The sequence below is a fragment of the Octodon degus genome, unplaced genomic scaffold, assembly GCF_000260255.1.
Source record: "Octodon degus isolate 3935 unplaced genomic scaffold, OctDeg1.0 scaffold00002, whole genome shotgun sequence".
Taxonomy (NCBI): domain Eukaryota; kingdom Metazoa; phylum Chordata; class Mammalia; order Rodentia; family Octodontidae; genus Octodon; species Octodon degus.
Genome location: NW_004524578.1, coordinates 9706186 through 9719084, shown reverse-complemented (window position 1 = coordinate 9719084; position 12899 = coordinate 9706186).

Sequence of the window (12899 nt, the reverse complement as noted above, 5' to 3'; positions counted from 1 at the left end):
TCATGGCCCTAACTTTCTCCTTCAGATGGTCTGCGAGTGGAATGTCCCCACGATTAAGGCTCCTTTTGTTTTCCTTGGGAGGGTTTTGCTTACACTGGCAAGCACAGGAGACAAACCAAGGTTCTCTAGACTCTGTTTATTAGATTTTTATCTTCTTATCAGAGTCCTCCTTCTTAAATCATGTCAGCATTTTAGCCCTCTTCAGGGATTCCTGGTGTTTTATTGTCTATGAACTGCTTGGGGGGTGGTCGGGGATGGAGCTGGGCTAACAAATATAACATTTATATAATAGTAGGGGTGGGGAGGAGGCTGGCTCCCCTATTATTCCCACACTCACAAGGGCTTCCTCTCTCCAGGCCGGCCCGGGAAAGCCCAACAGCCTATGGCTACCTCAGTGCATGCGTATTTGTCAACGCAGTGTGACATGACTTCTCTGTGGACAACATGTTTTTCTGATCACTTTGAGTGGCTTTTTTACAGGTTAAAGCCATTTCAGTCATGCAGAAAAACCAGGGCCCAAGAGAAGTGCTGATGACTTCAAACCTAGGAATGACAGTGGGTTTTATTCCCAGAACTAATTGGGTTCCTGAGGACCTGTTTCTGCACCTGCTCTTTCTAATCACTTTGGACTGAAGCTTTAAAATGGGCTCATGAAAAGTAGCCAGGGATTGCCCTGCTTTAGACAAGGGTGGGGTCCTCAGGGCACAATGGAGGGAGGAGGCGGGAAGCCAGGAAACAAAGCAAAAGTGACTGCTGGGAAAATGAATACTCTCACTCCTGCCTTGTAATTGTAATTTTTTTTTTTTAAAAAAAGTAGGCTCATCATCCAAACCCACATGACTTTCTTTTTTCTTTTTAATTTTCTAACCAATAAGCTTAACTAGGGACATGAGGTTCTAAGGCAGATTGCATAATGCAAAAATTTTCTTTGGTAAGACGGATTTTTAGTTATTTTTCATTCATTCATGTAAGGTGAGAGTTTGATCTACACAAGGAAAATACAATCATTACAGAGTGTTAACATGCTTTGCGATGTCCATCCACCCTTTCAGAAACTATTTATTGAGTGCTTACCTCATGAGGCAAGGTTTATCTTGGAATCCCTGTCTACTGTCACAGTGTAATAACTCACACTGTACACATTGTTATCTGTGTATTCTGTCTTACTGTCCTGTCCTTGAGAACATAAACTTCTCCTCCAGTGATGTGTGGCCAGTTCGCGCCTACTCTTTATTAGGATCTTAGGGTGTGTTAGGTATTCCAAGGCAAAGAAGAATAATTTCTTTTTTAAAGGCAATAAAAGAAAATGAGAGTCAAGAACAAAAACTCAAGACTTCTTAAAAGCATGTGGTAATATTCAATCATATGTCCCATCTTGCAGAACTATATCTCTTAATCTGAGCAACAGATTTGATGATAAAATGGATAATATGTCAATCATTGTTAACAGCTATTCTTATTTTTGCAACTCTGTAATTTATGGGTTGTTACATGTTACCTTGTTTCTGTCTTTGCTTTTGTTTTTCTTGCTCTTGATTTTACTGCATGGATACCCCTTCATTAATGGATCATGAATGATGTTTTTGTTTTTCCTTAAGAGCATTTTCACAGATTATTAAGACAGTAAGTTCCTGTTGAAAAGTGCTTACCATAACAGTTGCATGGCCAGCTTCCCCCTCCATGACAGCATCACTGCGAAGGAGGATGCAAGGCCGGGAATTCAGGACTGAATGTGACCAACATGTTTTTTAAGATAAAAAATGAGTAATGATGAAAGGTATTTGTAGTTCTACTGTGGAGATGTAAGTGCATTTTTCCAGTGAGTTTCTACTTAATATTTTCTTAATTTTCTTCTGCAACACACTTTGACAAACTCACTGTCTTAACTCATCCATACATTTAGCTCTATCCCCATGATTCCCTGTGTACCTATGTACACCAACTACTTAGGCTTCTCCAAACTCCCCAGGCATTATCATTGATTTCACCTACATCACTGATTTCTTTTACCTTTCACCAGAAAGAGGAAAAAAGATACTTAGGAATCCAAGCTCGGTCTCCCCAGGAATACAAGAAGAACAAAACGCTGCTGCTAATAAGATATAATAAGACATTTGATAGTCTCATGAAGCCCAACCATCTAGGCTTTTCTAAAGCTAATGAACTGTAGTTATCATTTCCTTGTCAGGACTATTTCAATAATCTATCAAAAATGCTACAGTTTACCCAAGCTTATTCATTCGTTTGGCACTCATTTAGCCAGTAGGATTTTACTGTCCACTGTCTTGTAGGCAAGTCAAATCAGTCTCCAAGAAAGAGTAGAAGTTTGGGATAGGAGTTCATAGTGGAGGAAGAGAAGCAGCAGATGTGAATAGGAAAGTGAACATGGTTTCCAAAATCTACTCAGGGAGGAATGACTGGAGGTGATTTCAGGGGCAGGATCTGGTCAAGTATTGCAGACCTCCTTAATGCAACTTATAGCACTTGCCTGAGCAGTATGAATTTTATTGATTGCTGACACATAACACGTTGGTTAGTTCCACAGAAGATATGACCATATCCATTGTATCTGAGACCATTTTCTCAAAGCTTCGCCTCCACATATGATACAAGAATACAACAGAGAGAGCTCTCCCACTGAAATCAAGCATGGGACTTAACCTCACCCTACTCCAGGCTCCCTAGAATAGATGTCCTGACATTCTTAAAATGCTCACTTCTTAGGACACTAATTAGTATAAATGTGGGAGAAAACACAAAAGCATTAACAAAGGAACAAAGAAAAGGTGACATGCGGAACACAAATGTCTAATTTTCTACTTTAAATACACTGACAGATATGAGATCTCCAGGGAAGGTGAGGGATTTATGTGTGAGTAAAGTTTAGAAACTAATTTTATAGCTGTGTAGGAGTATCTATCTGCTCCTAGAAAGAGAACTCACAAGGTGGGGGATCTAGAAGGTTATCAAGCCTATGGTACATTCCTTGACTCTAGTAAAAAAATAAATTACCAAATGGTTAGGGTAGAGCAGAAATTTTTGTTTAAACTTTATTTTTTTAATTAATTAATTAATTATTGATTTGTATCTAGGACAGGCTCTACAGGGTCTCATTGTGTAGATTGGATTTGTAGTGATCCTCCTGTTTATAGCCTCCCAAGTGCTGGGAGTACAGGCGTGCACAACCATGCACAGTTTTAATCCCAGTCTCAGAGTGCCTTGGGGGTCTGAATTCCCAGCCCCTGCATCTGCCCAAGGAGGCCTTTCAATCCACTAAACTATTCGGCTGGCCCTTAAATTTTACATGTCAAAAATTGCCTTTTTTTTAATGACATGCACATACATGTGTAATTATCTCTCATTCTGGGTTTAACAACAAAGTTTAATATTTTTAAATGCTATGAAGACAAACTTGAACACCAGGTATGGTGCCGCATGCCTGCAATCCTAGCACTAGACACCCTTTCTCAACCACTATGCCTCAAAAACATAAAAACAAACACACAAAAAAGAAAGAAAAATGGAAGACAGGAGCAATACTAAGACTCAACAAAAAATGAAGAGCACTAGAGACAGTAGTCTACATAAAATCTCTGGGGCTGGGAGGATGACTTAGTAGAAAAAGCACTCCCCTGGCCAGCACAAGGGCCTGAGTTCAATCCCCGGTTCAGCAAAAATAAAATAAAATAAAATCAAATCAAATCTCTGTAGGTCGTGACCATGACAGTTCTGATTGGGATAACAAAATATCCGATAGATTCATTCAAGCTTGAAAGTCATGGAAATTCTTCGGTGGCATGAAGATTCTTAGGTGTTTTAGAAATTCATCACAAGACATTAGCTAGCTATACAAGTTAGTATGAGTTTATGTGAGATGAAGAAAAAGTTAAGAGTGCACAAACAGCAGAATTATTTTTAAATTATGTAATAGAAAATCAATTTTTCAGTGAGATATTAAAATCAACAGGATTTTTAGCATATTTTATCCCTCAAAGTGAACAAGACAGAAAACTTCTAAGTTAGTCTTCTATAATTTTTCATTATCCTTGAACACTTACCCAAAGTCAAGTAGACCTTTGCGACTTTTCTTCCAAAAGCCCTACCTTTGTTTTTCCAACGCAGGTAATTTCTCACTGTTGACTTAGTGAACATTCTAAAAACACTGTCTACTTGGACTTCACACAAGGGCAAATGTTGCAGCTACTGTCAATGCACAAGGCTTACTGCAGTGGACATGAAGACAGGAACATATTGCCTGTATAGAATCCTCTCCAAATTAAGCATTAAGTCATTTCCAAATGAGCCTGTATTTTAACTTTAGATTAACTAATGTACGTGTCATAACCCTTCTATTTGTCTCATTTTTCTTTTATCTGTCATTTCCACTTCTTTCCATATAATATCAACAATTCCTATTCTTTGATATGTAGTGACACACAAGCACATACCACGCCTTCATGTGCTCTGTCTCATACAAACCACTACTGCACATGCACATACACCTATATTCACACACAAGCAACACTGCTTCATACACAATCACACACACACACACACACACACGCACACATCTTCTGATATACACTTCGTTATTTTCTCACTTGCATAGAGTGATGGTTTGGCTGTCACAGTAATGTTTGGGGTTGACACTGCAGAGCAGTGAATCATGAGACACAGAGACAAGTGAAGAAGGACAGGACTGAGGATTTGTACCTGTCTGTGTCTCATTGCTTCCTTGCATGCTTGGTAACTTCCCATAGAGCAGCAAGGGCTGGTTCTTGCTGGAGAGCAGGTCCATACAGTGACTCAGGCCCAGGGCTCCCTCTGTCAAGCCTTAGGATGAAAGCAAAGCAACCTGATGGGAGCAGGAGACGGAGCCTGGGTACCAGGCCTTCCATGGGAAGCAACTTCATTTAGGCCTCTCCATAGGAGGGGCTATGGGGATTTTTCTTGATTGAATTTTTGCTTTGTTTTCTGATAATATACTTTAAAAAGCAGAAAGATAAAGGAAGAAAAACAACTAATGTAATGTGAGTGTAAATGAATACAGACTTTTTAATAAAGCAAGCTAACAACGTGTGTCAGAATTTTTTAAATCTGGTGTCCCCTGATCTAGTAATTCAGGTTATTAGAACATACACCCAAGAAGTTACCTGAGGCAGAGAAATAAAGCACAATGCCTGGTGTCCCTTCACAAACATTATCATCTAATTTATTGCGGCAAAATTTTCAGTATAAGAAAATATTCAGCAATGAGGAAATGGTTAGAAAATAATGGAGCTCTATCATAATGAAATGATAAATAACCCTTAAGCTTTTCTCTAAGAATTATTATAGGGGCCGGGGAGATGGCTCAGTAGAATAAGCACTAGACTGGCAAGCACAAGGATCTGAGTTTAATCCCCAGTTCCACCAAAAAAAAAGAATTATTATCGCTGTGAGTAAATACATATGATAAAATTCTAAGTGATGTAGGCAATTTAAAATCCTATGTACATACTGATCTCAATGTTGGAATAATGGGGAAATGAATAAGTAATAAATAAATTCACAAGATTTATGTGAAAACATCAGAAAATTATCTGTAGATAATATCTTCCTTAATATTTTCCTCAATGCTATTAAACATTTCCCAATTTTTACAAGCGCAATTATATGATAATAAATAGAATAAAATTCATTCTAAAAACACATGGGATTGATTATGTTCATTTATTTAGCTTTATAGGGTTTCATTTTCCCAGTGATTGTATTATTTAAACCACATTCTGAGTAGAGTGGAAATATTGAACACTACTCCCGATACACTGAAACATATTTTCTAGAAAATTATAGACATTGAAAGAAAAATGAATGAAATATTTAAAATTTAAACAGCATAGGCTAAGTTCAGCTTCTCATAGCTGGCATCTTAGTTGCAAAATATTTAGAGTGCTCCTGTTATTGTTTACAAATTTGAGTCTGGAATATTACCAGGTATATTTAATAGTGAGCTATTAAAGTTATTTTATATCAAATATGAAATGTGGGTGTAGGTTTGATTAATCATATCTATTTACAAAAGACTAGCCCTGACAGAAGTTTCTATTTTCAGCAATGAAGGAGACAAACACTTCCTAAGCGCCTTCTGTTTCCGATTCTGTAAGACCTGCTTTGAATTAGGAGAGTGCGCTCCTAGTGCGGAGCTGCACCTCTGGAGTGATACAGAACAGGGCTGAGTTCTCAGCTCCACATGGATTGCACGACCCAGGCTGGTAACACTGTTAGATGTCACTTTCCTTGTCTACAGATAGAAATAACAATGGCAGTGATGCCTGGAGACGCATCCTCATGCAAAGCCCCCTGAGAAATATGGGGCCCATCCCAGGGCTCAAGGGATACACTGTCTATAAACATTTCTAGAATCACAGATCACAGCGTTAGTGCTCTGCCCGAAAAGTCCATATATCTGGTCTTATGCCATACGCGCATAGCACGGCATGGCTTGTAGCAGATGCCGAAAGTCCATAAGGCAGTGTCCTCTGACCTCCTAGGCATGGGTGTATAGGGGACGAGGGGAACGTCTGCCCCCTGGCTTGGTGTTTTCTGTGAAATAAACCTCCATGACAAGACCGTCCCATCCTCTTGCTCCCTCTGTTTGTACCTCCGGGGTGAGGCTGCCTCAGCAGACAGATGAGTTTAGCCCGAAGAACACAGCCCGTGTGGGTCGATGCTTTCTGGCCTCCTGCAGCAGATACATCCTCTCTCGGTGTCATAGGTAGCTTTGCAGAGAAGACTCTGCCCTCAGCAGGAACTCCCTGGTTTCCAGTACAACTTGTCACACCATGGTGAGTTGAATGCAAAAGAAAAATCACTCGGCAACCAGACCTAAGGCAACATTCTCAAACCCAACCTGAATAATGACAATATTTTCATCTATAGCTCCTATTATGTTAAGTGAGAGCAGAATTGGCCCTCTACAAGCCCCAACAATGACTCCCAGCAAAGTCTGTGCCAGCAGCTCCAGTTTTAAAGGTACTCAGCATGGAATGAACATCTTTTAGCCAATCGAACAGAACAGCTTTATAATACCGGTCAGGGAGACTCAAACAGCTGCCTTATAGGCTAGATGTATTACAGCATGGTCATGTCATTATATTGAAGGGGAAAGATAGCATTCATTTTCCATCTAAATCCATGTAGTGATGTGCTCTGTCAGCATACGCTTCCTCCGAACATAAGACAACAGTACTACTGGGCTGAGCTATCTGGTTTGTGCATGCCATTTAAATGCTGTCAATTTGTAACAACAGAGTTGCAAAAAGCCCCTGAGGTCATCAAGCCTTGTGCTAGCCTCGGCCAAGGAATCTGACAATTCCGGTCATAATGGCCACAGTATGTTCACTGCTATAGAATAATACGCTGGGTCTTACGGAATTTCACTAATATAATTATGCCTTTTGCTATGCATTAGTACCCCATGGATGAACAAAAGGTCAAGTTTCTGTGCCAAATTCATCCTCAACAATGAAAAAGTAACCACTATTTTCTCACTGTTTCCAAAGTCGATCTGGCACAGCGTATGAATTCTTAAGATTGTTTTTCAGCCACATGGCACTTCACCCATGTGGAGTATGCCGGGTGCATTTTACAAAGTTATGCTGCGATCACCATGAAAAGGGATTGGGGATCATTTAGTGAGCTGGAAATCGCCAAAGGGAGTTTGTTCTGTGGAATTAGCTTAGCAGCATTGTAGGAATAAATGGACTGGACAAATGGCTTCTAAAACTGAGTAGTTTACACCAAATTTCTGAACTGTTTGAAATCATCCCACTGAACTTCTTATGCTAAACAGCAAGTCAACAACCCAAGCAGGAAGGTTTTGGCGACCAAGGAAAGTTTAGTTTTCGGTCCTTTAACCAGCCAGTGATAATTCCCTCCTTTCTACTTAATGCGTTTACATTTATAAATGACATGGTAAAGCATGTTGAATTGTCCCAATGACCCCACCTTTAACTCAGCAAAACTGTCTGTCTTTCTAAGAGACTTCTTAAAAGATCAAAAAGTCCTCCCTTGAGAGTAATAGTCACATACAGTACACACCTTCAATATACATGTACAAGAAGAGACTTATTTTTTTTTCAGTTTTTTTAAAAACCAGAAAAGTTACCGTTTCTTCATCATCTATCAGTTCTTTAATTTTGCCATTACAAAACTATGACACTGTAGAGCAGGCCAAATAGCTCAACCAATTAAAGTACAGAGGCCAGGGGTTCAATCCCCAGGCCTGCCATGCCTGCTGCATGCCTGGGGTGTGCTGAGATGGTGATTGAGAGTACGTGTGGTGGCGCTCACCTGTAATCCCAGCGCTTGGGAGGCTGTAAGCAGGCAGATCACTAAGAGTCCAATCTAGTAGTGAGACCCTGAATGTCCTGTAGACCCTTCCCTAAAATAAAAAAAAAAAGACATTTTATAATAAAAACAACTGCAAATAAGGACACCTATAATAACATAGAGCTGCAACTCAGTAGCTCATCAAGGGTATGATCAATTCAATCACGGCAAAGCCAAAAGAAAACGAGAAGTGATTATTCTTTTGTTGTGAATGTAAATGGTTGTCTATCACACATTATTATTATTATTATTATATTATAATAAGAATATTTGATGGGGTCTGAACAATTACGGAGTGATCTGTGTTTTTTTTTTCTCTTCTTCAAATATATATATTTGAGCCTTAGAGTATGAATTTACTATTCTGAGATGGGGATGATGTAGCTCTTCTTGTTACTAATTAAATTAAATTTAAAATAACAACAACAAAAAACAAACAGAGCTGCTTCCTTTCTCTGATAGAAGTTTTCTCTCCAAAACACTTTGGGCAAACCTCTTTCATGATGTACAGATTTACTTATAAAAAGAAGAGTGTTCCTAAACTACAGAGAGAGAAACTCTCAAAATCATACATACTCTTTCCTATAACCATGTGTATTGTTTTTCTCACCCTAAAACTCTTTTATCTTCATTTGCTATCTTTGATTAGACAACTCTTATCTTATGTTTGTGCATTAGCTTAAATCACTTTCCTTGCCTTCCCTAGACTTCATTCATTTGCCTTTAATGCAGTTTTATAATACCACTTATGCAGAACTCAGAAAGCAATGCCATTTTTTTATTGACACACATGTTGAATCATTCCTTTTCTTAGAGAACAGCGTCATCACAGCTTGGTAAGCACAGATATAGGCTGACTCTCTCCAACCTTGTCCAGGGTCTTTGCCCAATAAGTCTCATCTCAGGCAACACTGAAGAAACCATTTCATTTAGTTTTCTACTAAGATCATAGAGGGCTGGCCATCACTTCTTGGGGATCGTTCTCATTCTCCTTTTGTGTCATGGTTGCCTTCCCTGGATCCCCTGAGGAGCACGGAGGTGTTATCTAAGGCTCTCACTCCTGAGGGACTTAGACTGAGTCTGACAACAACTACCCATAGTACAGAACAGTTGTTTAATCAACTGTTATAATACAGTTTAACCAACTGTTATAATACTATTATAATACTGTTTAACCTTATTCATGCAATTAATATTATCCTTTAGAGTCCAAATGGTAAGGGGACAACTTCTTATGTAGTTCCTGCCCAGTCAGACTTCCAAAATACAAGAAAAGCTTATATGATCATTAAGTCAGAAAGTAGAGAATCCATATTTGCTAAGACTAAATTTTGACACCATATGGCTGTGGACACTCTTTTGTGCTCTGCGTTTTGAAGATGCTGTGGCTGGTTACTTGTACTTTCCTCTAAAATTATTCTTAGGAAACCTGAAGGCTCACAGGGCTACTTGCCGTTGCAGTAGCTGACCACACAGAGGGTAGAACAGCTTATTGGCATGAAATGGGATGGGGAGACATCAATGTTTTAGTCACTTGTCCACCACAGCATCATGGACTTGGGTGAGTCAACTAAATATTTCGAGATGGGGTGTTCTCACAGCAGCAAAGTGAGAAACCAGACTGGATGTGTCTTTCCTACCTCAAACAGCACTGTGGACTTAAGAACTAGGTCCAGTACTGTAGTCCCATAGAGGCAATAATTTAAAGCTAGGTTTCCAAAAGTTGTAGGGATAGACAGAGACACTTTTGAAACAGCAGAATTAACGCTCCTTACAATCTTTCACAAGACAACTATTGAAGGTGAGCATACATGTTTTCAAAAACATAAAACTTGAGGAAGTCTAATACCTTATAAAATAGTTTATGGACACCATAAATGGGTAAATTGTCCCAGAGAGGTGAAAGAAAGAGAAATAACAATCACAAAATGTTAAATTATGTTTTTAAAATGTTCTAAGGTATAAACAAAATGGCTAATACATATATAATAGAACAAGAAATTATAAAATAATTCAACTTAAAAATTTAAGCAGAATTCAGTAAAAGAATTCTACTTAGAATAAAAGTCTTCAGGCTATGGCTTGAACCACATATTAAGAACCAATGAAAAGAAAATTAGGAAATTGAAAGGTGAAAAAAAACATTCCACACAGCCCTGAAGGGACAGCCAGTATAGACAAGAGATCTAAAGAGTAGACTGGAGCTCCAGTGTATATCTGAGGGAGGTCCCAGAGGTAGAACCAAAAGAAATTGCTGGAAAATCAATATTTCAAGTTTAAAAACCAAAAGATGATACCTATTCCAAAAAGGAAAATAAGCTAAGCAGCCAATAGTTCTGTCAAGTACTAATAAGATAAGCTGAAGTCTGTATCCAAGTGTTTTGTACTGAAATCACAACTTTGAAGACAAAATCAGATTTCTCACAAGGCGTGAAGATGAGACCAACATCAGGCTTGGGATACACACTGGCTCCTACTCCAGCTCCATGCCTTTGAGTATTAGATAGGAAAACAAATAAAGGAAAATAATTGTATGCGATTGGACTATATCAGAAAATAAAAATCTTGTGGTCTTCAGTACAGCACCCCTCTGGGATCAGAGATACCCGGTCTTGTTCCTGTTTATTTTCTGTAGGAAGCAAGTGAGAGGTGAGGGAGCGTGGATCCTGCAGCTTGGTGGCTTGGAGACTGTTCTTTAGGAATGTGTTGCTCAGTCAGCACGTTCCGCCTTCCCAGTTCTCCTCAGCTGCCCCTTGTTGCCCTGATGTTTCCATCCTGAGTCGGATACAGATATCCTCAAGGCGTGTCAGGAGTGCTGTGCTTTAACCCAGGTCTGGAGACAAATGGAAAAAAAAAAAAAAAAAGTGAACCTTGGGTGCCCTAGAGCAGGTCTTGGTCTTTACATTATCTGTAAGGTGTTGGCATTGCCTTCCTGTCATCACCCGCAAAAGACAGGTATTGAGCATTTCATAAACAAAAGAAGAGACTATTTACATTATTTTATTTTATTCACCATTGAGATTTCACTGTGTGTGTTGGCTTCAAAGATTGGTGTCTTAGATACTTATTATGAAAAGGCCCAGACATACACCCTCTGAAAAAGTGCGTGTTGCTAAAATTAATTTTAATAATAATAATAATAATGCTAATTTGGGATGTGAGAAATGTGGTATGTATTTGCATGTATTAATTATGGACTTACAGGAATTTTTTGTTGAGAGTGCTTCTAGATTTCATCAGCCAGTATAGTTTAAGTATCTGTTTATCCAACTAATGCATGACTTTTCAATTAGCTTCATAAATTTCATGTAATGTCTCCTAAAAGGAATCAGCATGTCCATTTTCTCATGTATTGAACCACACTATAGATATCATTTCAATTTCAGTATTATTAAAAATTCATCTTAGGTAAAAAAAGAAAAAAAGTGACTCACACTTTTTTTTTCTTTCTTATACTATACATCTACAACTTTTACAGAAAAGGAAGTTTCAGTAAGAGATATTACTTTAGCTAGCATAGAATGATAAACATTATAATTAGAAATATTTCTAGTTCAGAAAGTGTAAGTTTGAGTTACAACTCAATAAACAAAGATGGCTCAAGTCAGACATCATTGCCAAGAATTTTTAAATGCTTATAATGAACGGAGAAACATAAAGATAGGTCACACTCCGTCAGTCCAGAAAAGTCAAGTAGAAGAAGAGGAGAAGACCTGGGTACGTTCAGTACATGGTTGGGGCGAGACTGGGTGTCCCAGACTCCAAATAGCCTCAGCAACCTCCCTCACAGCCTTCTACAGAAAGTAGGAAAACCAGCCTTTCTCCTACACAGAGTTGACTGTCGCCTTGTTTGTTTAAACCTGTTTTCTGGGATTAGCTCTATCTCACTTTGTGCATTCTGGACTGAAGGTTAGACAAGGGTCAAGTAGGAGATTTCAACACATCTGATAGGGGTTTGTTTCTTGAGAGAAGAGGAAAGCTTTTCACCAGTTGGGCCTGATGGCCCTGTCTTAACTCTTTGTACTATTTGTATGTGTAAAGAGGGTCAGGGCAGCACAGGGCACTTTAAACCTCCAGCACACAAGTCCCCAACATTCATCATTATCTATCTTTGGGAACCAGTCTACAGCCATAAGACTCCCTGTTCAAATATGGTTTTGCATTAGCATCGACCGGGTCATCCTTAATACATGAACGCTTTCCAATCTACATATTATTCTTTTTCTCTTTGTCCACAGAAATCTTCTCAGCTACGTATTTGTGAAAGTCAAACAAGAGCATTAGATATTTACTTGCTGTTCTTAATGTTAGAAAAATTTTCATTGAATGAGCTTAAGTACTTCTTCCGCTCATGGTTCTTTAGCGTTTAAACATATCACTATTTGTTTGGGGGTGTTGATTCCAGTTTGAAGTGCTTGTATCCATCCTTATGGTTGTTATTAAAAATTATGCCAAACTTAGTGAGATCATTGTGTTTCCTAACTATACTTCAGCGGGGAATTATGAGTAAGAAGAGTTATTGTAAG